The sequence below is a fragment of the Scyliorhinus canicula genome, chromosome 24 (assembly GCF_902713615.1).
Source record: "Scyliorhinus canicula chromosome 24, sScyCan1.1, whole genome shotgun sequence".
Taxonomy (NCBI): domain Eukaryota; kingdom Metazoa; phylum Chordata; class Chondrichthyes; order Carcharhiniformes; family Scyliorhinidae; genus Scyliorhinus; species Scyliorhinus canicula.
In genome coordinates this window covers 1,054,564-1,078,236 of record NC_052169.1, presented here as the reverse complement: position 1 = coordinate 1,078,236, position 23,673 = coordinate 1,054,564, and the positions used below count along the sequence as shown (strand labels likewise).

General features: G+C 42.9%; 1 protein-coding gene across 1 annotated transcript in view; it reads left to right on the top strand.

Annotated features, from left to right (window-relative positions):
* LOC119956789 (OTU domain-containing protein 7A-like) overlaps positions 1-23,673 on the top strand; it is a 141,639-nt gene that overhangs the window by 26,021 nt on the left and 91,945 nt on the right. Inside the window, 1 exon segment of the mRNA XM_038784209.1 lies at positions 13,912-13,980. The gene's annotated coding sequence lies outside the window, so the exon portion shown is untranslated.

The following is a 23,673-nucleotide window of genomic DNA, read 5'->3' as shown; positions in this document are numbered from 1 at the left end:
TAGCGCCAGCGTCCCAGGTTCAATTCCGGTTTGGGTCACTATCTGTGAGGAGTCTGCACTTCTTCTCCCCGTGTCTGCGCGGGTTTCCTCCCGGGTGTTCCGGTTTGCTTCCACAAGTCACGAAAGACGTGCTTGTTGGGTGAATTGGACATTCTGAATTCTCCCTCTGTGTACCCGAACAGGTGCCAGAGTATGACGACTCGGGGATTTCCACAGTAACTTCATTGCAGTGTTAATGTAAGCCTACTATGACAATAATAAAGATTATGATATCATTCATTCATAAATCCCACCAATTCCAACCAGTGGCAAAAAACTGCAATTTCAATAGGAAGCGGAACATTCCAGCTCCAGAGTGGAAAGCTGCTGTTCTGCCAATTATAGTGTCCAATGCATTTCCTGAAGACTCGGTCCAGATATGGCATTGGTGTTAGCAAGTCTAATGCAATGCACACCTCACTTACTTGCCAGAATGAAAATTTGCCCCTCGACACCCTGAACAAACCAAGTTATCAGCAAAATAGCAAACATTTATTGTTTAATTCTGCATGAAAAGCTCAAGAAACAATTTAAAACACATTCTTAACACTTCCTTATGATGTTAAAGACTGGAACTGATCTCTTGGAGATTAATACATCTTTAGTAATTATTTACAACTAATAATTTTATTTACTGTGTGCAGGTCTTTCAAAGTTTTTGCTTTTTTCCGCAGCTCAACTCCGCCATTTTAAGAGTCGAGCTATGACTGCAATTTGTCAGGAGCCTTATTATGTGTATCTTAGTTAAGTTGATAATATGAACTAGTATCGATTTGTTGGCTCTTTTGAAAGTTTTTGTGTATAAAAGGGCTCGATTTAATGTGCCCTCGCCGGTTTTGATTTTAGCCGGGGATGGGGAGGCTTGTAAATTTCATTTTGTGGCCAGCAAACCACCTTTGCGCTGACCCCAATAATACATCACATGGACATTTGCAGAAATCAGCAGGGTGCCTGCCAAATGTAAATAAACAGTTAAGGGTAGTTTAGGCTTCTTAACAAATGTATTGATCTGAATAATACACTGCCCAGGCAACAACATGGTGGGACTGGCAGGCTGTTTTCCAAAGCAGGCATGAGAACATAGAAAAATACAGCACAGAACAGGCCCTTCGGCCCACGATGTTGTGCCAAACTTTTGTCTTAGATTAAGAACAAATTAATCTACACCCCATCATTCTACCGTAATCCATGTACCTATCCAATAGCCACTTGAAGGTCCCTACTCCACTACTTCCACAGGCAGTGCATTCCATGCCCCCACTACTCTCTGGGTAAAATGATGAAAATCTCTGAGAAATGATGGGAAGGAAGGGGGTACAATGTTTAGGGGGTGCCCTGCAAGCATCCCCCACCTTTCCTCTCCCTGGGCTCTGGGATCCCTCTCTGCCCTAATACCCTGGGATCCATCTTCTCAGGTCAGCCATGATCCTCTTTGGGCCTTTTTCCTGCAATCTTGGCAATTGCATGGCACTACCAGGACTGATAGAATGGCCAGGTAGTCAGATTGGTTGGCAGTTGTCGAGGACCGTCCTTCCTCCAGATGGAGAGGCAGAAGTCCTACTCCCCGGCAATTTATTCTGACAGCAGCACGTTATGGCAGCCGGGCCCCAACTTTACTTCCAGAGAGGCAAGCAATCTCCCCACCTCCCCCTCCATAAAATGCAGTCCATAATTTATAGAAGTATATTTTTGAGCGTGTTATTATTATGCATCTTCTTATTTAAATCCATTGCTGATATCATCAGTAGGTGCTGTGATGTTAGCTGTGCATATTCGTTTTTAACTGTTGTATGTTCTAATTCTCTTGTGTTATTTCAATATTTAGCTAGCTGCTCCCGTTTTGAGTCCATAATGTATTTTAAACTTTGTTATTTTTATATATTAAAGAAGATTAACTTTATTAATAACTCATTTCGACTATCTGTGGCCAAGTTACTACATAATTTTGGTGACAAGGATGGAGTTTCAGCATGTTCAACAAACAGTTTTGCCAAGTTTACAGACAGAAGACAAGTTCGACCCAAACATAATCATGGTGCTACAATCAGTGAGCTTGTGGAAGAGAATAAGAACTGGTCTGAATATGTAGAAAAGTTGGAACACTTTTTCTTGGCAAATGGAATCGTGGACGAGGCTAGAAAGACCTCAATTCTTTGGAGTGTCTGTGGGGCGAAGACTTAACAGCTAGTGAGAAATTTAGCCACACCACAGAAACCGGGCGGCATTTGGTTTGCGGATTTATTTACACTGTTCGGAATCACAACAATCCTAAGCCCTCAGTAATTGTACAATGTTTCAAATACCATAGTCCTTTTCAGAAGACGGGACAGTCTGCAGCTAACTTTTTTGCTGAATTGCGCTAGGGGCTGGTTTAGCTCAATCTGCTAAATCGCTGGCTTTTAAAGCAGGCCAGCAGCACGGTTCGATTCCCGTACCAGCCTCCCTGGACAGGTGCCGGAATGTGGTGACTAGGGGCTTTTCACAGTAACTTCATTGAAGCCTACTCGTGCCAATAAGCGATTTTCATTTTTTTCATTTCATAGTTCTCTGAAAATTGCGAGTTTGGGGTAGTTTTGGAAGACATGCTTTTGGGACAGACTGGTTTGTGGTATTAGCGAAGACAGTATTCGGAGATGTTTGCTGGGAGAAGTCACAATTACTTTTCAGAAGGCACTGGAAATTTCTCAGGGCATTGAATTGGTTGCCAATAATGCAAAAGATATTCAAGAGGCCAATGGCAACTTGCAGGCAGGTGCACTTCCAAGTGTGAAAAGGTGAAGCCAGTGGAATGTTTTAGGTGCGGAGGGTCACAGTATGCGAATCATTGTAAGTTTATGGATGTTGTTTGCCACCAGTGCAACAAGAAGGAGCATTTAGAGAAGAAGGGCCGGGGTGCTAAGAGAAAGTCAAAGACTGAGCAGGGAACTTCAAATACAAGAAAGCTTCAGTCGACAGCGCATCGCTTGGAAAGGTCGGACCAGGCAAAGGAGCACTATCACGATATGTTTAATCAGTGAGTGGCAGCAGCATGCAGAACATATTTATACTACAATGGAGGTTGATGGACAGAAAATCAAGATGGAGGTGGACACAGAGGCATCTGAATTGGTCATCAGCGAGGAGATCGTCAGGAAGATTTGGGGCTCTCAGCAGGAATTAACCTTCGGACGTACACGGGCGAGACTACACCATCACTTGGAACGTTAGGATAAATGGTCGGCACAACATCGTGGGCTGAAGGGTCTGTACTGTGCTGTACTGTTCTATGTGCCTAACTAATTTAGTGGAATTTTTTGAAGACATTACCAGTGCAGTAGATAACGGGGAGCCGATGGATGTGGTATATCTGGATTTCCAGAAAGCCTTTGACAAGGTGCCACACAAAAGGTTGCCTCATAAGATAAAGATGCATGGCATTAAGGGTAAAGTAGTAGCATGGATAGCGGATTGGTTAATTAATAGAAAGCAAAGAGTGGGGATGAATGGGTGTTTCTCTGGTTGGCAATCAGTAGCTAGTGGTGTCCCTCAGGGATCCGTGTTGGGCCCACAATTGTTCACAATTTACATAGATGAGTTGGGGACCAAGGGCAATGTGTCTAAGTTTGCAGATGACACTAAGATGAGTGGTAAAGCGAAAAGTGCAGAGGATACTGGAAGTCTGCAGAGGGATTTGGATAGGTTAAGTGAATGGGCTAGGGTCTGGCAGATGGAATACAATGTTGACAAATGTGAGGTTATCCATTTTGGTAGGAATAACAGCAAACGGGATTATTATTTAAACGATAAAATATTAAAGCATGCCACTGTGCAGAGAGACTTGGGTGTGCTAGTGCATGAGTCACAGAAGGTTGGTTTACAGGTGCAACAGGTGATTAAGAAGGCAAATGGAATTTTGTCCTTCATTGCTAGAGGGATGGAGTTTAAGACTAGGGAGGTTATGCTGCAATTGTATAAGGTGTTAGTGAGGCCACACCTGGAGTATTGTGTTCAGTTTTGGTCTCCTTACTTGAGAAAGGACGTACTAGCACTGGAGGGTGTGCAGAGGAGATTCACTAGGTTAATCCCAGAGCTGAAGGGGTTGGATTATGAGGAGAGGTTGAGTAGACTGGGACTGTACTCGTTGGAATTTAGAAGGATGAGGGGGGATCTTATAGAAACATTTAAAATTATGAAGGGAATAGATAGGATAGATGCGGGCAGGTTGTTTCCACTGGCGGGTGAAAGCAGAACTAGGGGGCATAGCCTCAAAATAAGGGGAAGTAGATTTAGGACTGAGTTTAGGAGGAACTTCTTCACCCAAAGGGTTGTGAATCTATGGAATTCCTTGCCCAGTGAAGCAGTTGAGGCTCCTTCATTAAATGTTTTTAAGGTAAAGATAGATAGTTTTTTGAAGAATAAAGGGATTAAGGGTTACGGTGTTCGGGCCGGAAAGTGGAGTTGAGTCCACAAAAGATCAGCCATGATCTCATTGAATGGCGGAGCAGGCTCGAGGGGCCAGATGGCCTACTCCTGCTCCTAGTTCTTAGGTTCTTATGTTAGAGCTGGACATTGCATATAATAGCCAAGAAAAAAGAGCATGGTTCCAGGTGGAAAAAGAGCATGGGCCTGGACTACTCTGGCATGACTGGCGCAGGAAAATTTAGTTGAACTGGAGTGAGATAAAGCACATAAAAATGACAGGTTGCCATTCAAAAATATCCTGAGGTTTTCAAAGGTTGAACAGGATACATTGTGGGGCACTACAATTAAATTGTTCATAAATCTCGGACTACTCCTTGCTTTTTCAAACTGAGGATAGGGCCCTATGCCACGTGGAGGAGTCACCAGTGTTACTGCGCAGATCACAGCATAGTTGCAAAGCTTCTGAAGACTGACTAATAATTAAGGCATTAGTTTCATCGTATTTCTGTCTTTAATGGGGATTAAAGTTTAGGGGGGGGGAGAGTGTTATTATTATGCATCATCTTATTTAAATCCATTGGTGATGTCATTAGTGTTGTGCTGTCATTAGTTGTTACCGGTGTATATTTGTATTTAACTGTTAGTTCTAATCCTATTCTGTTACTATTATTTTGTTCAGTTAGATACACCTGTTTTTCAGTCCATACGTATTTTAAACTTTGTTATTTTTATATATTAAAGAAGGTTGACTTTATTAATAATGAGTTTCGACTACCTTTTTGTGGTCAAGTTACCAGAGTCGGGCAGCACGGTGGCGCAGTGGGTTAGCCCTGTTGCGTAACGACGCTGAGGTCCCAGGCTCGATCTTGGCTCTAGGTCACTGTCCGTGTAGAGTTTGCACATTCTCCCCGTGTTTGTGTGGGTTTTGCCCCCACAACCCAAAGATGTGCAGGCAAGTTGGATTGGTCACGCTAAATTGCCCCTTAATTGGAAAAAAATGTATTGGGTACTCTAAATTTATTTTAAAAAAAAGTTACCACAGAGTTTGACCCATACCAATTCAGCTGTATGGAGGTAAAATAGCATGGTGGTATGAGTGTGGTTGAATATTTTGACATATATTTTTCAATGCCTATTTCCTATTTCAAACATCAAGCTTTCTTTCCTCCAGCAGTAAAACTCTGGGACCCAAATATTTATCAATAGAAGCAGCAACAAAGTTAATGAGGCACTGAAAAGTTAACTTAAATTTTGTGTGTTATACACTTCCAATAGTTCACTAACTAGATTTTCCACTTTTAGAACATTTTGTAAGATTCCAAGTTTTTTTCATTGAAAAATCTTGAAGCGCTAAGGACCAGTTCAAATGCTACTCGGGCATTTGATAATGTACCACATCTGAGGATATTGTGAAAAGTAAAGCTCATGCTGCAGGGGGTAACATATTGGCATGTATAGAAGATTGGCCAGCTGACAGGTATTTTTCTGGTTGGCAAGATTGAACGAGTGGTATGTTACAGGGATCAGCGTTGGGGCCTTAACCTTTTACAATTTATATGAATAACTTTTTTAAAAATAAATTTAGATTACCCAATTATTTTTTCCAATTAAGGGGCAATTTAGCGTGGCCAATCCACCTACTCTGCACATTTTTGGGTTGTGGGGGCGAAACCCACGCAGACACGGGGAGAATGTGCAAACTCCACACGGACAGTGACCCAGAGCCGGGATCGAACCTGGGACCTCAGCGCTGTGAGGCAGCTGTGCTAACCACAAGGCCACCGTGCTGCCCTTTATGAATAACTTGAATGAAGGGATCAAAGGCATGGTTGCTAAATTTGATAATGACACAGATAGGTAGGAAAGTAAGTTATGAAGAGGATAAAAGGAGGCTACAAGGGAATATAGAGACCTTAAGTGAGTGAACAAAGGTCTGCCAAATGAAGTAAAATGTGGGAATTGGCTATTTGTTGCAGGAAAAGTAAAATAGAATATTATCTGAATGGTGAGAGATTGCAGAACTCGGATGCAGAGGGATCTGGGTGTCCTGGTGCATGAATTGCAAAAGGTTCGTGTGCAAATAATAAGGAAAAGCGAACAGAATTTTCTTGCCCAATTTTCTTGCCCAACTCGTTTTTTAGAAAGGTGAATAAGCGGATCCTGAGCTTTGCGTGGGCGGGGAAGGTTCCTCCAACCAAGAGAGCTTTTCTGGAGAGAGAAAGAAAAAGACAAGGCTTGGCATTCCCAAAGTTACAAAATTATTACTGGGCTGCAAACATTGCCACAGTTCGCAAGTGGCTGGAGACAAGTGGAGGAAGCCTCATGTAAGGGAACCATTTTGAGAGCACTGGTTTTGGCGCCTCTGCCGTTCTCACCAGATAGATATTCATTGAAGGCACTGTGTAGGATTAATGCTTCCTTGTCATGCGCAAGACTAAGCCTAATCCAATTCAAAGTGGTGCACAGAGTTCATATGACAATGGCCATGATGAACTGATTGTTCTCAGGGGTAGATGCCCAATGCTGTGTGCTGGGTCCCAGCAGAACCATATCCATATGTTCTGGGCGAGTCCAAAGCTGGTGGGGTTCTGAAGAAATGGGGGGGGGGGGGGCAGTTACTGCCAAGGATTTTAGTAATGGAAGTAACACTATCGCAGTGGGTAGCAATTTTCAGAGTGTCTGATGATCTGGGTGCTCTGGTGCGGAAAGAAGTTGACATGGTGGTATTTGCCTCACTGCTAGCCCAGAGGAGGATCTTGCTGAGTTAGCAGGACTTGGGAATCGCCAAAGGTTGGGACATGGGTGAAGGACCTAGCAGAATTCCTCCACTTGGAAAAGATTAAGATAGCCATTAGAGGGATGGGTGAGGGTTTCTCAGTGAACAAAGCCAAGTCGGTCCTTGTGTTCGGCCACAGACTCCTCCATTTCTTCTGCAACAACACTCCCTGGGATTCAAGCTTTCATGCTTTCCACAGCCGCCCAGATCGGATCCATTACCCTGGCTTGATCTTCTGAGGTTTCAATCCTCTGTTTTTTAAACTGGAGTGTTTAAAAAGTTGACCAGTTAGTAAGTCGACCACCGTGCCAGAAATGGTGCTTGGAGCCTGCCGCCATTGCACCTTCAACCATGCTCGCAAAGGCGCTCGGTTTGCTTTCTTTTTTGCGCTCATCTTGGTAGGGTGAGTAATGGACATACCGCAGTGAGATAAATCTTTCACCTCTCACTTTTGCTGTTCAATCATGTCTCGTTTGGTGTATCAGGGCAAATTCTGCTGCTTCGCGTGGGAGTCACCAAGTACCCGACTATCTACAGCATGGTTGCCACCAGAAGTCTGTAGCCTTTCTCTGGCGGTTGTATATATTTATTCTCCCGATGGTCTTTTTTTGGGTGGGATTTAATTACCTATGGGACAAAGCAAATAATTCCATCTCCATTAAGGCAGAAGGTTTTGTGTTCCATCCAATGCCTCATTCTGTTTATTTTATATTTCTTGCTGTCTTTATTTCTCACTGAAATTTGTATTTTTCACGACCTGTGATATTTACGGGCAGGTTTTTTTGCACTGCCTTGTATAATAGCAAATTTTAATGGAGAGTTGGCAGAATGTGGTTTTAGATTTAATGAAAAGGGGTGATTTTTCTGAATAATGCTGTTTTATATGAATAGACATGATGCATTTAATAACAACTAACATTAATATTCGCTATTGCAGTGTTTCATTCCACATTTTTAACATTTTATTTTGAAGCAATATATTTTTATTTTTATACTTATACTTTTTGCTTCCTGTTAGGCTATTGAACATAAACGTATTACAGAATAATTATAATAACCTCGTTATTCAAGCGAACTGTCTTCATATTTCTTGCAGAGTCATATGAGAGGTTAAATGCCAATTAACATTTTGGAAATATACATTTTGGTAAAGATTCCTGAAAATACAAATAATGGAAAAGAAGAACCTCAGACCACTGATTTTCCCCTTGTCTAAAAATAACACAATTTGGCACAAAGACTAAAGGCTGGGGCAAAATTTATTTCCAGGACTAGAAATAAAATAAGATTAAAGCTAAAACTTCATAAATGAGACAATAAGTAAAATGACTATTTCTAAGGCAAAACCTTCAATGTGAATATAAAAAGATCACAAAAAATATAAATTGAATTGTGTCTTGCTCTGTAAGGGCCAATGTATGTTTTATTTTAGGAAGAGGGTTATTATGCAGTAAGCAGGATGGAGCAAGTGCATCTGTAGTTCTACCTACAAATCATAGTGTTTCAATCTGCATGAAATCAGACCCTGATTTAGGTTTTTTAAAATTGCCGTTGCGTTTAATGTGCACAATTTATATCGTCAAAAAGAACTCTGGGTGTCTGCCGACTTAAGGTCTCCACATGCCAATAGAAAAGGGGTACAAGAAGGCCAGAAGAAAAGTACTGCTAAGTGCTGACTTAATTGACTGATTCGGTTAGCAATTAGCAATTGACAGAATGGGCTGATTCGGTAGTTTACATTCTTCTATCCTGCTTTACACAGCAGATGTTAATTCTATTTGGTACTGAATTATTTTGTTCTCAGTAGAACTAAATGATGTAGAATTGTTTACTCTGCAGTTGCTGTGAAGTAAAAATTCCAACCTTGAACCAGATGTTTGACCCATTACTGGTTTAAGTGTCTGCCTTGATTTGAATCTCTGCAGAATTTGAAAGCCCTGCCACCCAATAAAGTGCCTGTTTGATGTTGTAGTAAGATGTTCGGCACCGTAAGGGTTAATGTGGGACTGGGGAGAAAGTACAGCTCAGATTATGATGTAGTGTCATGGGAGTTTGAGTAGTACTGAGTTCCGATGTACATTGTCATGAAGATAGCACCCAGCCAGGCTTATATCCTACATATATATATATATATATATATATATATATATCTATATAGTAATGTGTTATTAATAAAATCTGTTGTTCAACTATGCAAGCCTCTAGACCTCCTCATGAGACAACTTTTTCACATGCATGAACATGACTACTATGCCAAATATCCATTATGTCGTTGGAGCAGATTGCAGTTGTGCGTATTTAAAGAAATTAATCCAATTAACACATTCTGTGGTTGGCACAACTGAGAGTTCTTCATTGCCCGAGGTTTAGAACCAGAACATTGCTGTGTCACCAGTCGATTGTGATAATTAGTTCAGACACCTTCTGACTTTCAAAGGGAGCTGGCAGATTTTCAAGTAACAAGTGTTTTACTGATGATCTCCATTCCTTTTTAAAGCTGTTATTAAAATATTGCAAAAATCTGCTGAGTGGATAGCAAGAAACTGAAACTTTGTTTTCAGGCAAGTTTGAGAATGTAAGTTTGACCTGTCAAGATGTTCAGAATGTTACTGAAGGGTGGTCTGAAGCCTATTAATTCCCTGGGTCATTGAAGTTTGCTCCATCTTCCCTTTCTCATGTTTCACATTAGAGATGGATGGATGCAAACAGTGCAGTGGGCTTAGAAAATGCATTGTACAATTCTATTATTGTCTAATTCATGCACTCATGCACTGTCAATTGGTCATCATTGATCAGAAATGGGAAGAGTGGGAATACTTGCTGAATCTTTTTTTTTCTTCCTTCCCAGAGGGACAGAACGCAATTCTTTTTAAAAAAAAATGTTTTTAATTCTCCTTTTTCACATTTTCTCCCAAATTTACACCCACCAACAATAAACAATAATAAGTAACAAATATGTCAATCCCCATATCAATAACAATGACCCCATCCTCCCACCAAACCCCAGGCAGGCACCACTCCCGGGCAACTTGCACGCCCAGGTACCTAAAGTGAGTCCCTGCCCTATGGAATGGCAGCCCTCCCCACCCTTGGCCGAGACACCACAAAATACTCACTCTTGTCTAGATTTAGTTTGTACCCCGAGAAAGACCCAAACACCCTAAGCAGCTCCAATATTCCCCCTATCGACATATCGGTTCCGACACGTAGAACAGCAAGTCATCGGTATATAAGGACACCCTATGCTCTTTTCCCTCCCCGCACTATTCCTTTCCATACCCCCGCACCTCTTAATACGTTGGCCAATGGCTCAATCGCGAGAGAAAACAGTAGGGGGGGGGACATAGGGCATCGCAGCCTAGTATCTCGAGCTGATGTTGTTTGTGCGGACACTCGCCCTCGGCTCCTTTATATAGCAGGTCACAAATCTTGGTCCAATCCCAAGCCGCTCCAGAACTGCCATAAGTACCCCCATTCTAGCCGGTCAAACGCTTTTCCAGCGTCCAATGCCACAACCACCTCTGTTTCCTTCCTCTCCGCCGGTGCCATAACGACGTTCAATACCTGTCTAACGTTTGAAAAGAGCTAACTTCCTCTCACGAACCCCGTCTGACCTTCACCTATCAACTTCGGGAGGCACTCCTCCAGCCTACCCGCCAGTACCTTCGCCAATACTTTTGCGCCCACATTCTCGAGACCTGTTCCGTTAGAACATAGAACAGTACAGCACAGAACAGGCCCTTCGGCCCTCAATGTTGTGCCGAGCCATGATCACCCTACTCAAACCCACGTATCCACACTATACCCGTAACCCAACAACCCCCCCTTAACCTTACTTTTATTTGAACACTACGGGCAATTTAGCATGGCCAATCCACCTAACCCGCACATCTTTGGACTGTGGGAGGAAACCGGAGCACCCGGAGGAAACCCACGCACACAGGGGGAGGACGTACAGACTCCACACAGACAGTGACCCAGCCGGGAATCGAACCTGGGACCCTGGAGCTGTGAAGCATTTATGCTAACCACCATGCTACCCTGCTCCCCATTCAAAAGTGATATGGACCTATACGACCCACACTCCGTCGGATCCTTATCTTTTTTTAGCAACAGGGAAATCGATGCCTGCCCCAAAGTTTGTGGCAACACCCCCTTCCCTATCACCTCTTCAAACATCCCCACCATCAGGGGTGCCAGCTTATCCATGAATCTTTTATAATATTCCACCGGAAACCCACCCAGCCCTGCCACCTTCCCCGACTGCATCCTCCCAATCGCATCTTTTATCTCCTGCTCCAGTATTGCTCCTTCTAATGTAGCCTTGTCCCCCTTCCCTAACCTCGGGTACTCCAACCCATCTAGAAATTCCTGCATCTCCCGGTCTTCCCCAGGTGGCTCTGACCTGTACAATCTCTCATAAAATTCCTCAAAGACCTTGTTAATCAGATCTGGAGCCACCACCAACTTCCCTGCCCTATCCCTCACCTGAACAATTTCTCTTACCACTGCCTCCCTCCGGAGCTGACCTGCTAACAACAGAACTCAATTCTGAAGCCAATTTAATCTGCCCAGATAGAATCCCTATAGTATAGAAAAGCCATTCGGCCCATTAAGTCTGCACTGACCCTTGGAAAGAGCATCCTACTTAAACCCATGCCTTCATCCTATCCCTGTAACCCAATAACCCCACCTAACTTTTTGGACACTAAGGGACAATTTGGCACAACCAATCCACCTAACCTGCACATCTTTGGTCTGTAGGAGGAAACCGGAGCACCCGGAGGAAACCCACGCACACACGGGGAGAAAGTGCAAATCCACACAGTCACTCAATGCCAGGATTGAACTCTGGTCCCTGGAGCTGTGAAGTGGCAGTGATAACAACTGTGCCACCCCTAGATCAAGCTTAAGACACTCAAAGTCTGCCATACATTTTCCAAGTTCTTTAATAATGTTTTTAACCATAGTACAGTTAGCCATGTTGTTTTACAAATAGTTGAATTCTCAGCCAAACCACGGTAACTAATGTGACAATCTATTTGTATCAATTACTGTTTAATTTGTTATGGTATCACATACACAATTAGTTAAACTGTAGCTCAGTTATTTTACCTGTTTAATATCTGACTGGTTTCTTTGTCACAGTAAGTGCACATTTGTTTCTTTGAAAACTAAATAATTCTTTCTCCGTTGGCCTCATCTTTTCACTGCTTATTTCTGATATCTTCAGTTTCCTGGCCCGTTGTACATCAGCATTATGAAAAATCTGTGTGTCATTTTGTTAGTTAAAATGAAAGTTTGTGCAGATTTGTTTAGTTCCTGGCTGCACTTAGTTTCTGCTATGTGGACTTGAGCAACTTCTCCAGTATGAACCATTGTGATCTGAAATCTGTTCGACATTCACTCAGCAACACATCACCTGCCGTGAAAATCAGCAACAAAAACAGAAAATACTGGACAATCGCAGCAGGTCTGACAGCATCTGTGGAGAGAAAAGGGAGCTACCGTTTTGAGTCTGGATGACTGTAAAAGCTAGAGAAAACTGGAAATAGGGTCAGATTTATACTGTAGAGGGGTGGGGGGTGGGGGGGGGGGGGGGTGGAGCAGTGGGGCTGGATCGGGGGTCAGTGATAGGCGGAGATTGACAAAGATGTCGAGGACAGAAAGACAAGAGGAATGTAAATTTGGGGGGGGGGGGGGGTTGTGGTTACTTTTAATAGTATCTCTTCATAATTCATTGGTACAATTTTAAAAAAATAAATAAAAACATTTCCAAGTCACTGGGATAGTTCATTCTTGATGTTTAATTGGTATGTACTTTTATCAGTGCCTTAGTCAATGTTTTGATATTTTTTATCCTTGATATTTTTGCATTGCAGCCTAGATCTTGGGAGACCAAGCTGATATCTGCTGATCTGCATTTATTTTGTGCCTGCTGCAAAGTGAGGACCCAACATTGTGCATGCACAAAGATATCAGCAAAAGTATTTGCAAAACCACATTACAGCAGCACATTCACTAACCTTGGTTGGACTGCTGACCGCGAGAAAAATGCAGGGGGAAACATATCTTCACGATCAATAGTATGAAAAATTCTAGCATGTTTACTTTGCTGTCACTTCAAGAGATCAATGCTAAAGCAGCTGGTTTAGGTGGTTGGAAAGCAACCTAGAAGTATCTTCATCTGCAACACTGCTTAAGTACCTGCTAATGTTATAATGGCTGCAAGAAGGTTCAGATTAGTTTGTCCTATAGGGTTTATAAAAATACATGTTTAGGGTATTATTTTGTCCATTATTCATCTCGTATGGGAAACTTCCAGAATTCATCCTTTTATCCCAGTTGGAAGATGAATGAAAATTATCTGTGAGCAGAGGAGGTAATTACAGCTGCAGTAATGACTTTATGTTCATGAGAATTGGGATGAAAAAAGCATTGTTTGCACACCCCTAGTAATCTACCTGAATAACCGTCCCTCTATTTGCTGCTAAGGTTGCAATTATTTACTACTTTGAAAGTATAAACCTGTCAACATGTTTAGATGTGTGGGAACTAATACCAGATGTAATCTATCAGAAATTTTGTTTCTGTTCATGCATTCTAAACTTCTATGAAAGTTTTCTGTTCATACATTCTAAACTTGTATGAAAGTTATGTATGCCTAAAATACATATTAAAATTTATCTTTACAGATTTTGCACAACTGAATTAACTCAAAGATATGCCTTGAAGCAATTATAAAGCTGAAAGATAGTGCACAGGTTAGTTTAAAGTTTTAATCTTGTGAAACAGAACTTGTTTTAAAAAAAAAAATTAATAATAATCTTTATTAGTGTCACAAGTAGGCTTACATTAACACGGCAATTAAGTTATTGTGAAATTCCCCTAGTCGCCACACTACGGCGCCTGTTCTGGTACACTGAGGGAGAATTCAAACAAACGCGTCTTTTGGGACTTGTGGGAGGAAACCTACGCAGACACGGGGAGAACGTGCCGACTCCGCACAGACAGTGACCCAAGCCAGGAATCGAACCTGGGTCCCTGGCACTGTGAAGCAACAGTGCTAATCATTGTGCTACCATGCTGCCCAGTTTGGTAAATTGTATCCAGAATTGGCTGAGTGGCAGGAAGCAGAGGATGATGGTCGTGGGGTGTTTTTCTGACTGGAAACTCTGTCCAGTGGGGTCCCACAGGATCATTGTTATGGTGCTTGCTGTTTGTAGCTTATATAAATAATTTAGACTTGAATTTTGGACAGTTGATCAGTAATTTTGCAGATGATATGAAGATTGGTAAGATGGTTAATCGTGAGGAGGATAACCTTTGATTGTGGGAAGATATAGATGGGCTGGTCAGTGGCAAATGGAATTCGGGACTTGTGGGAAGAAACTAGAGTACCCGGAGGAAATCCACACAGACACTGGGAGAATGTGCAGACTCTGCACAGACAGTGACCCAAGCGGGAATTGAACCCTAATCACTGTGCTATCATGCTGCCCAGGTATATGATATACTTGCCTTCATTAGCTGAGGCATAGAATTTAAGAAAAAGGAAAGTTATGCTGGAACTGTATAAAACCTTGGTTTGTGTGCAGTTCTGGAATCTACATCATAGGAAGGATGCGATAGTACTGGAAAGGGTGCAGAGGAGATTTACCCAGGATGTTGCCTGGGCTGGAGAGTTTTAGTTATGAAGAGAGATTGGATAGACTGGGGTTGTTTTACTTTGAGCAGAGGAGACTGAGGGGGGACATGATTGAGATGTATAAAATTATGAGGGGCATTGATAGAGTAGACAGGAAGAAACCTTTCCCTTTGGTGGAGGGATCAATGACCAGGGGACATAGATTTAATGTAAGTGGGAGGAGGTTTAGAGGGGATGGGTGGAAAACCTTTCCTTCTAGAAGGTGGTACGAGTTTGGAACTCTCTGCCTGAAAGAGTGGTGGAGGCAGGATCCCACATAACATTTAAGAAGTATTCAGATGTGCACGTGCAATGCCAAAATATATAAGGCTGTGGACCAACTGCTGGAAAGTGAGATTATTATATACTTAGCAGTTGCTTTTCTCTGCTGTAGACCTCTGACTCTATAACTGGTTAACACACAATTATAATCCGGATGTGTAACTATCTATCTCTTTTTAAAATCCACCACACACATGCGCACACACACACGTACGTTAACGTTTGCAAAGGCCTGGAAGTTCCCGCCAACAGAGCTTCGGCACGAGCAGAATAAAGCCAGATCAATCCTCCTTGTCTCAGCCTCTCGGGTTTCCAAAGACAGGCAAGTTCTACTGAGATGAGGATTCCTTGTTGGATCCTGATCCCCACTCTCTGTTTCAGGTAAATCAAGGAGGATGTGAGCAGGGCAACCTTTCACAGTTCAGTCCCAACTGAATTTTATAAACTTAAAAGCTCATGAAAATGAAAATTGCTTATTGTCACAAGTAGGCTACAAATGAAGTTACTGTGAAAAGCCCCCAGTCGCCACATTCCGGTGCCTGTTCGGGGAGGCTGGTATGTGAATTGAACCCGCGCTGCTGGCCTGCCTGGGTCTGCTTTAAAAGTCAGCTATTTAGCCCTGTGCTAAACCAGCCCCTATCTCAGATTTCCAGTAAATCACTCTCCTTTGTTCTTTGTGATGAATGTGGGAAATTGTTTCTATATTATATTTCATATTTGTTGCAGTAATGTTATTTAAAAACCCTGGTTTAAGATGCATACTGGCAGTATGTCTGCTAAAGCTGTCATTAAGGGGTCGTAAAAGTGTGCGATCATTGGATTTTAACCATTTACTAGTTTACAGACAGATGGCTAATAAAACATTGTTTTAATTTTGGAGGATCCCTGGGGTGTAAATAAATTGAGAGATGATGCTTAATCCTGGATAAACAGGTCATGGGACATAATAATAATAACAATTACATCTTAGTAGGAGGAGACTGAAGACAGTTTGAACTGTTAACTAAAAAACTATCAGTTTGTTATTAATGTGTTTGTTTTAACATGCAAGATACCTATAGAACATTACAGCGCAGTACAGGCCCTTCGGCCCTTGATGTTGCGCCGACCTGTGAAACCCCTCTCAAGCCCATCTACACTATTCCCTTATCATCCATATGCCTATCCAATGACCATTTGAATGCGTTTAGTGTTGGCAAGTCCACTACTGTTGCAGGCAGGTCATTCCACACCCTTACTACTCTGAGTAAAGAACCTACCTCTGACATCTGTCCTATATCTATCTCCCCTCAATTTAAAGCTATGTCCCCTCGTGCTAGACATCACCATCAGAGGAAAAAGGCTCTGTGTCCACCCTACCTAATCCTCTGATCATCTTGTATGCCTCAATTAAGTCACCTCTTAACCTTCTTCTCTCTAATGAAAACAGCCTCCAGTCCCTCAACCTTTCCTTGTAAGATCTTCCCTCCATACCAGGCAACATCCTGGTAAATCTCCTCTGTACCCTTTCCAACGCTTCCACATCCTTCCTATAATGCGGCGACCAGAACTGCACGCAATACTCCAAATGTGGCTGCACCAGAGTTTTGTACAACTGCAACATAACCTCATGGCTCCGAAACTCAATTCTTCTACCAATAAAAGCTAACACATCGTACGCCTTCTTAACAACCCTCTCAACCTGGGTGGCAACTTTCAGGAATCTATGGACATGGACTCCGAGATCTCTCTGCTCATCCACACTACAAGAATCTTACCATTAGCCCTGTTACTCCTTCCAATATGAATCACCTCACACTTTTCTGCATTAAACTCCATTTGTCACCTGTCAGCCCAGCTCTGCAGCTTATCTATGTCCCTCTGTAACTTGTAACATCCTTCTGCAGTGTCGCACAACTCTACCGACTTTAGTGTCATCTGCAAATTTACTCACCCATCCTTCTACGCTCTCCTCCAGGTCATTTATAAAAATGACAAACAGCAGCGGCCCCAAAACAGATCCTTGTGGTCCACCACTAGTAACTGGACACCAGTCTGAACATTTCCCATCAACCACCACCCTTTGTCTTCTTCCAGCTAGCCAATTTCTGATCCAAACTGCTAAATCACCCTGAATCCCATGCCTCTGTATCTTCTGCAATAGCCTACCGTGGGGAACCTTATCAAACGCTTTACTGAAACCCATATACACCACATCAACTGCCTTACCCTCATCCACCTGTTTGATCACCTTCTCAAAGAACTCAATAAGGTTTGTGAGGCACGACCTACCCTTCACAAAACCATGTTGACTATCTCTAATCAAATTATTCCTTTCCAGATGATTATACATCCTATCTCTTATAAACCTTTCCCAGACTTTGCCCATAACAGAAGTAAGGCTCTTTGGTCTATAGTTACCGGGGTTGTCTCTACCCCTCTTCTTGAACAAGGGGACAACATTTGCTATCCTCCAGTCTTCTGGCACTATTTCTGAAGACAAAGATGACTTAAAGATCAAAGCCAAAGGCTCAGCAATCTCCTCCCTAGCTTCCCAGAGAATCCTAGGATAAATCCCATCCGGCCCAGGGGACTTATCTATTTTAACACTTTCCAGAATCTCTAACACCTCCTCCTTATGTACCTCAAGCCCTTCTAGTCTAGTAGCCTGTATCTCCGTATTCTCCTCGACAACATTGTCTTTTTCCTGTGTGAATACGGATGAAAAATACTCATTTAGCACCTCTCCTATCTCCTCGGACTCCACGCACAACTTCCCACTACTGTCCTTGACTGGCCTTACTCTTACCCTAGTCATTCTTTTATTCCTGACATATCTATAGAAAGCTTTAGGGTTCTCCCTGATCCTACCTGCCAAAGACTTCTCATGTCCCCTCGTGGCTCTTCTTAGCTCTCTCTTTAGATCTTTCCTAGCTAACTTGTAACTCTCAAGTGCCATAACTGAACCATCACGTCGCATCATGACATAAGCCTCCTTCTTCCTCTTGACAAGTGTTTCAACTGCTTTCGTAAACCATGGTTCCCTCACTCGACCACATCCTCCCTGCCTGACAGGTACATACTTATCAAGGACACGCAGTAGCTGTTCCTTGTACATGCTCTACATTTCCATTGTGCCCATTCCTTGCAGTTTTCCTCTCCAGCTGATGCATCCTAAGTCTTGCCTCATTGCATCATAATTGCCTTTCCCCCAGATATGACTCTTGCCTTGCGGTATATACCTATCCCTTTCCATCACTAAAGTAAACGTAATCGAATTGTGGTCACTATCACCAAAATGCTCACCTACCTCCAAATCTAACACCTGTCCTGGTTCATTACCCAGTACCAAATCCAATACGGCCCCGCCTCTCGTTGGCCTATCTACATACTGCGTCAGGAAGCCCTCCTGCACACATTGGACAAAAACGGACCCATCTAAAGTACTCGACCTAGTGTTTCCAGTCAATATTTGGAAAGTTAAAGTCCCCCATAACAGCTACCCTGTTACTTTCGCTCCTATCCTATTGGCCAGTATTATCACTCCTGGGCAAAGTATTCTTTCCGCACAGTTATACAAATTGTTAGGTTTCTTGCCTGGGATCCTAATACTTTTGACCAATTTTTTTCTCCTGTCAATTAAAATAATTGCAGTGCAAACAAGCACACAGCTTTTGCCCTCAAGTACAATGCAGGTCGGGTGATTTCTTCAAAAGTAATTCTTGCTCACGGTCTAAATGTGAATTTATAACCTTTTTGTAAAAAAAAAATCTGTGTCCAAATAATGCAATATCCTTCCAAATTTTAAAAGAAAAATAGAGTTTGTGATGTTATGTTTTTCTCAACAAGACCACGGTGGCAACATCATGCCCTCCAGGACCTGAATCTCACTGGTCAGACCCTGTGATAATACTGAGACAAAAATGTTAATAGGCAGCCAAGAACTGGAAAGTCTAGGAGGAAACGGTGAAGAGGATGGAGAGGTGATATAACATTGTACCTCGGAATTACATGGGCAGGAACAGCAAAGAATGTAGATGCATGGATAAGGCATGCGGAGTGCTTCCCCCTGCATTGGATGAGTACAGCCTAAAATAATAAAATTAAAAGTCTAATGAATTGCCTTTGTGTCTTCGTTTGCGCACAAACCCAAATTTTCATCTTCTAAAACTACTTTGCTAGTGGCTGTGTTTGGTGTGTCAGTGAGCTTTCGGGCACCTCCTGTTGAACATGTTACCTTGATTGACAGCAATCAGACAAATCTTGGAACAGTTGTAGGTTCTGACTAAACGCTTTTTTTTAAGGGTTTTACATTTTCACACTTTTAGCAGGGGTTAGTTACTGCTATGTCCCGTCCTTTTTCTGCCTTACTATTAATTGGGAATTGCTTTGACATTTTTTAATTAAATGGATCAAACAAGGAGCATGTGGATCATTAAAATGTCAGGTGTAGTTACATAAAATAATCCAAAAGGCTAATGGAATGCCTGCATTTATATGGGTAACTCTGGAATACAAGAGGGTAGGAATTCTTCTCCAGCCAAATAAAGCCTTGATTAGACGACATCTGGAGTACTGTGAACAGTTCTGGGCGCCACTTTTTAAGGATATGCAGTAAGTCCTGACTCTAATTGTGTCCCTGAAAAGTGCAACATAAAGTGAAATTACTTGAAATGAGTCAGATTTTTTTATTAACTGTAAAAACTATAGTTGGGGCAGCATGGTGGCGCAATGGGTTAGCCCTGTTGCCTCACGGCGTCGAGGTCCCAGGTTCGATCCTGGCTCTGGGTCACTGTCCGTGTGGAGGTTGCACATTCTCCCCGTGTTTCCGTGGGTTTCACCCCCACAACCCAAAGATGTGCAGGCTAGGTGGATTGGCCACGCTAAATTGCCCCTTAATTGGAAAAAGTGAATTGGGCACTCTAACTTTTTTTGAAAAACTGTAGTTTGGTTCTGTAAGACCGTTCTTATTTAAAAAAAAAAACATTATACTCTGCAAGTTAAAATACCTTGCATTTCTAAATTCTTATATTTAAAAAAAATAAATTTAGAGTACCCAATTATTTTCTCCAATTAAGGGGCAATTTAGCCTGGCCAATCCACTTAACCTGCACATCTTTGGGTTGTGGGGGTGAAACCCACGCAAACACGGGGACAACATGCAAACTCCACACAGACAGTGACTCAGAGCCAGGATTCGAACCTGGGTCCTCAGCCCCGTAGGCAGCAATGCTAACCACTGTGCCACCATGCTGCCCCTAAATTCCTATATTGGTAAATGAAATAACTTTTAAAATATAAAAGAAAAATGCAGATTTTGTAATTGCTTCCGGCTTGCTGCTCATGCTGATTGCTGCCAACCCTGCTTCCTGAACGTCCCGCTCACCACATCCCACTCCCTGACCCCCAATTTGGGGCCACTGCCACTCCCTGGCCCTCCCTCTTTGCTGCTGACCTCCAGGCTCGTAGCCTCTCCCACTCCCTAATAGAAACCTACGAGAAGTGATTGCACAAACTCTGGTTGTATTCAGTTGTAGCCATCTAAGATGGCCACCTGCAATGGACCATGGGAATTATGGCCAACCCAGGATTCCGACAGATACAGAGCCTATGTGTATCTGAAGCATGGATAACCAGGCCTGATCAAAACCCCCGCTTGTTTGCATTTCAATGGCCCATTTTCCCAGGACAATAGAACTCCAGTCAAGCAACTGGTACAGCCACAGACTGATCGGTGCCACTCCCTTTACTCAGGAAGCCCAACTGCCAAGGTCAATGACCGCTAAGGACCCGCTCAGCCTCCAAGGCACCCGCCCCATTATTGGCCGAAATCGAAGACGGTGATCAGAGCCCTGTCGAACTATTGGGTCCAAGGTTAAGGACCGCCCCAAAGAGTGCGAAATCCCAGAGGGCTAAAAGAGAGCACAGCCATGTGTTCTGTCTCTTTTGGATCAAGCCTGTGCCAACCCAATTGCAGCAGGAAGAGCCAGCCAAGTTCAAGACCAACTATTGCTACTTGATGGATGAGCCCAGCAGAGACAGAGCCACTTTCTTCGAACCAGCCAAGTGAAATCCAGATAAAGGCCTTTATCCATTTGCACAGTGCCGGTCACCCTGAAGTTAAGTATAGGTTATTGTAGTTGATGGGTGTATTTTAACTCACAGTAGATATTGTGTTTGCATGTCGATATAACTCTTGTGTATGTAAATAAACCATCTTTTGAACTAACTAACTGGTTGTGTGGTCATTTGATCGAAACAAGAGAAGGCTTGTGGTTCACCAACATTATTGATAGAGCATCACAATATTCCCTCTTGGCTTTCTGGATGGCTGGATATGCAGCGATGCAGAATGTATTACGCAAGGACCAGGCTGTGCCCAATTCTTTTAGGATTCGCAATTGTGCAGCAATCTTAAAGGATCCGAACAGTGTAACAAGCTAGTCACACATTGAAAAGAGAAATTAGAAGGAACATTTGTTGTATTTCCTGGAATTTCAAAGATTACTGGATTTATAAGGTTCAGACAGGGTGCTTGAGGGATACAAGATAGCCAGGAGGGAACTGAAGAAAGGGATTAGGAGAGCTAAGAGAGGGCATGAAAAATCTTTGGCGGGTAGAATCAAGGAAAACCCCAAGGCCTTTTACACATATATGTGAAAAATATGAGAATGACTAGAGCGAGGGTGGGTCCGATCAAGGACAGTAGCGGGAGATTGTGTAATGAGTCAGAAGAGATAGGAGAGGTTCTGAATAAGTACTTTTCTTCAGTATTTTCGAATGAGAGGGGCCATATTGTTGGAGAGGACAGCGTGAAACAGACTGGTAAGCTCGAGGAGATACTTGTTAGGAAGGAAGATGTGTTAGGCATTTTGAAAAACTTGAGGATATACAAGTCCCCCGGGCCAGACAGGATATATCCAAGGATTCTATGGGAAGCAAGAGATGAAATTGCAGAGCCGTTGGCAATGATCTTTTCGTCTTCACTGTCAACAGGGGTGGTACCAGGGGATTGGAGAGTGGCGAATGTTGTGCCCCTGTTCAAAAAAGGGAATAGGGATAACCCTGGGAATTACAGGCCAGTTAGTCTTCGGTGGTAGGCAAAGTAATGGAAAGGGTACTGAGGGATAGGATTTCTGAGCATCTGGAAAGACACTGCTTGATTAGGGATAGTCAGCACGGATTTGTGAGGAGTAGGTCTTGCCTCACAAGTCTTATTGAATTCTTTGAGGAGGTGACCAAGCATGTGGATGAAGGTAAAGCAGTGGATGTGGTGCACATGGATTTTAGTAAGGCATTTGATAAGGTTCCCCATGGTAGGCTTATGCAGGAAGTAAGGAGGCATGGGATAGTGGGAAATTTGGCCAGTTGGATAACAAACTGGCTAACCGATAGAAGTCAGAGTGGTGGTGGATGGCAAATATTCAGCCTGGAGCCCAGTTACCAGTGGCGTACCGCAGGGATCATTTCTGGGTCCTCTGCTGTTTGTGATTTTCATGCCATGAGGTGATGATGGATGCAGCTGTACAAAACCTTGGTAAGGCCACATTTGGAGTACTGTGTGCAGTTCTGGTCGCCTCATTTTAGGAAGGATGTGGAAGCTTTGGAAAAGGTGCAAAGGAGATTTACCAGGCTGTTGCCTGGAATGGAGAGTAGGTCTTACGAGGAAAGGTTGAGGGTGCTGGGCCTTTTCTCATTAGAACGGAGAGGATGAGGGGCAACTTGATAGAGGTTTATAAGATGATCAGGGGAATAGATAGAGTAGACAGTCAGAGACTTTGTCCCCGGTGGAACAAACCATTACAAGGGGACATAAATTTAAGGTGAATGGTGGAAGATATGGGGGGGGGGGTGTCTGAGGTAGGTTCTTTACCCAGAGAGTAGTGGGGACATGGAATGCACTGCCTGTGGAAGTAGTTGAGTCGGAAACATTAGGGGCCTTCAAGCGGCTATTGGATAGGTACATGGATTATGGTAGAATGATGGAGTGTAGATTAATTAGTTCTTAATCTAGGACAAAAGTTCGGCACAACATCATGGGCCGAAGGGCCTGTTCTGTGCTGTATTTTTCTATGTTCAATGTTCTCCTGGGCTATTTGATCAAAGCTTTCACGATATTGGGTTGAACAGATAGAGTGAATGGAGAGTCTCTGATAAAGAGGAATAGTTTGAAAATTTGAGTCAGATCTTTCAAGGAGTTACTTTAAGAAAATATCTTCCCAGAATGTGGGCATCACAGGCTAGGCCAGCATTTATTGTCTATCACTAATTACCCTGTGAAGATGGTGGTGAGCTGTCTTGAACTGCTGCCAGTCCATGCGGTGTAGATGCACTAATGGTGCTGTTAGGAAACCCTTCTTCATGCAAAGGGTGGAAGAAGTTTAGACTCTTTTTATAAATAGTAATTGCAGCTAGATAAATTAAAGATTTTCATTTAACATAAGGTATGAGGGGATCTGGGTCAAAAGCAGGGAGATGGAGATGGGTCACAGATCAGCTATGATTTCAG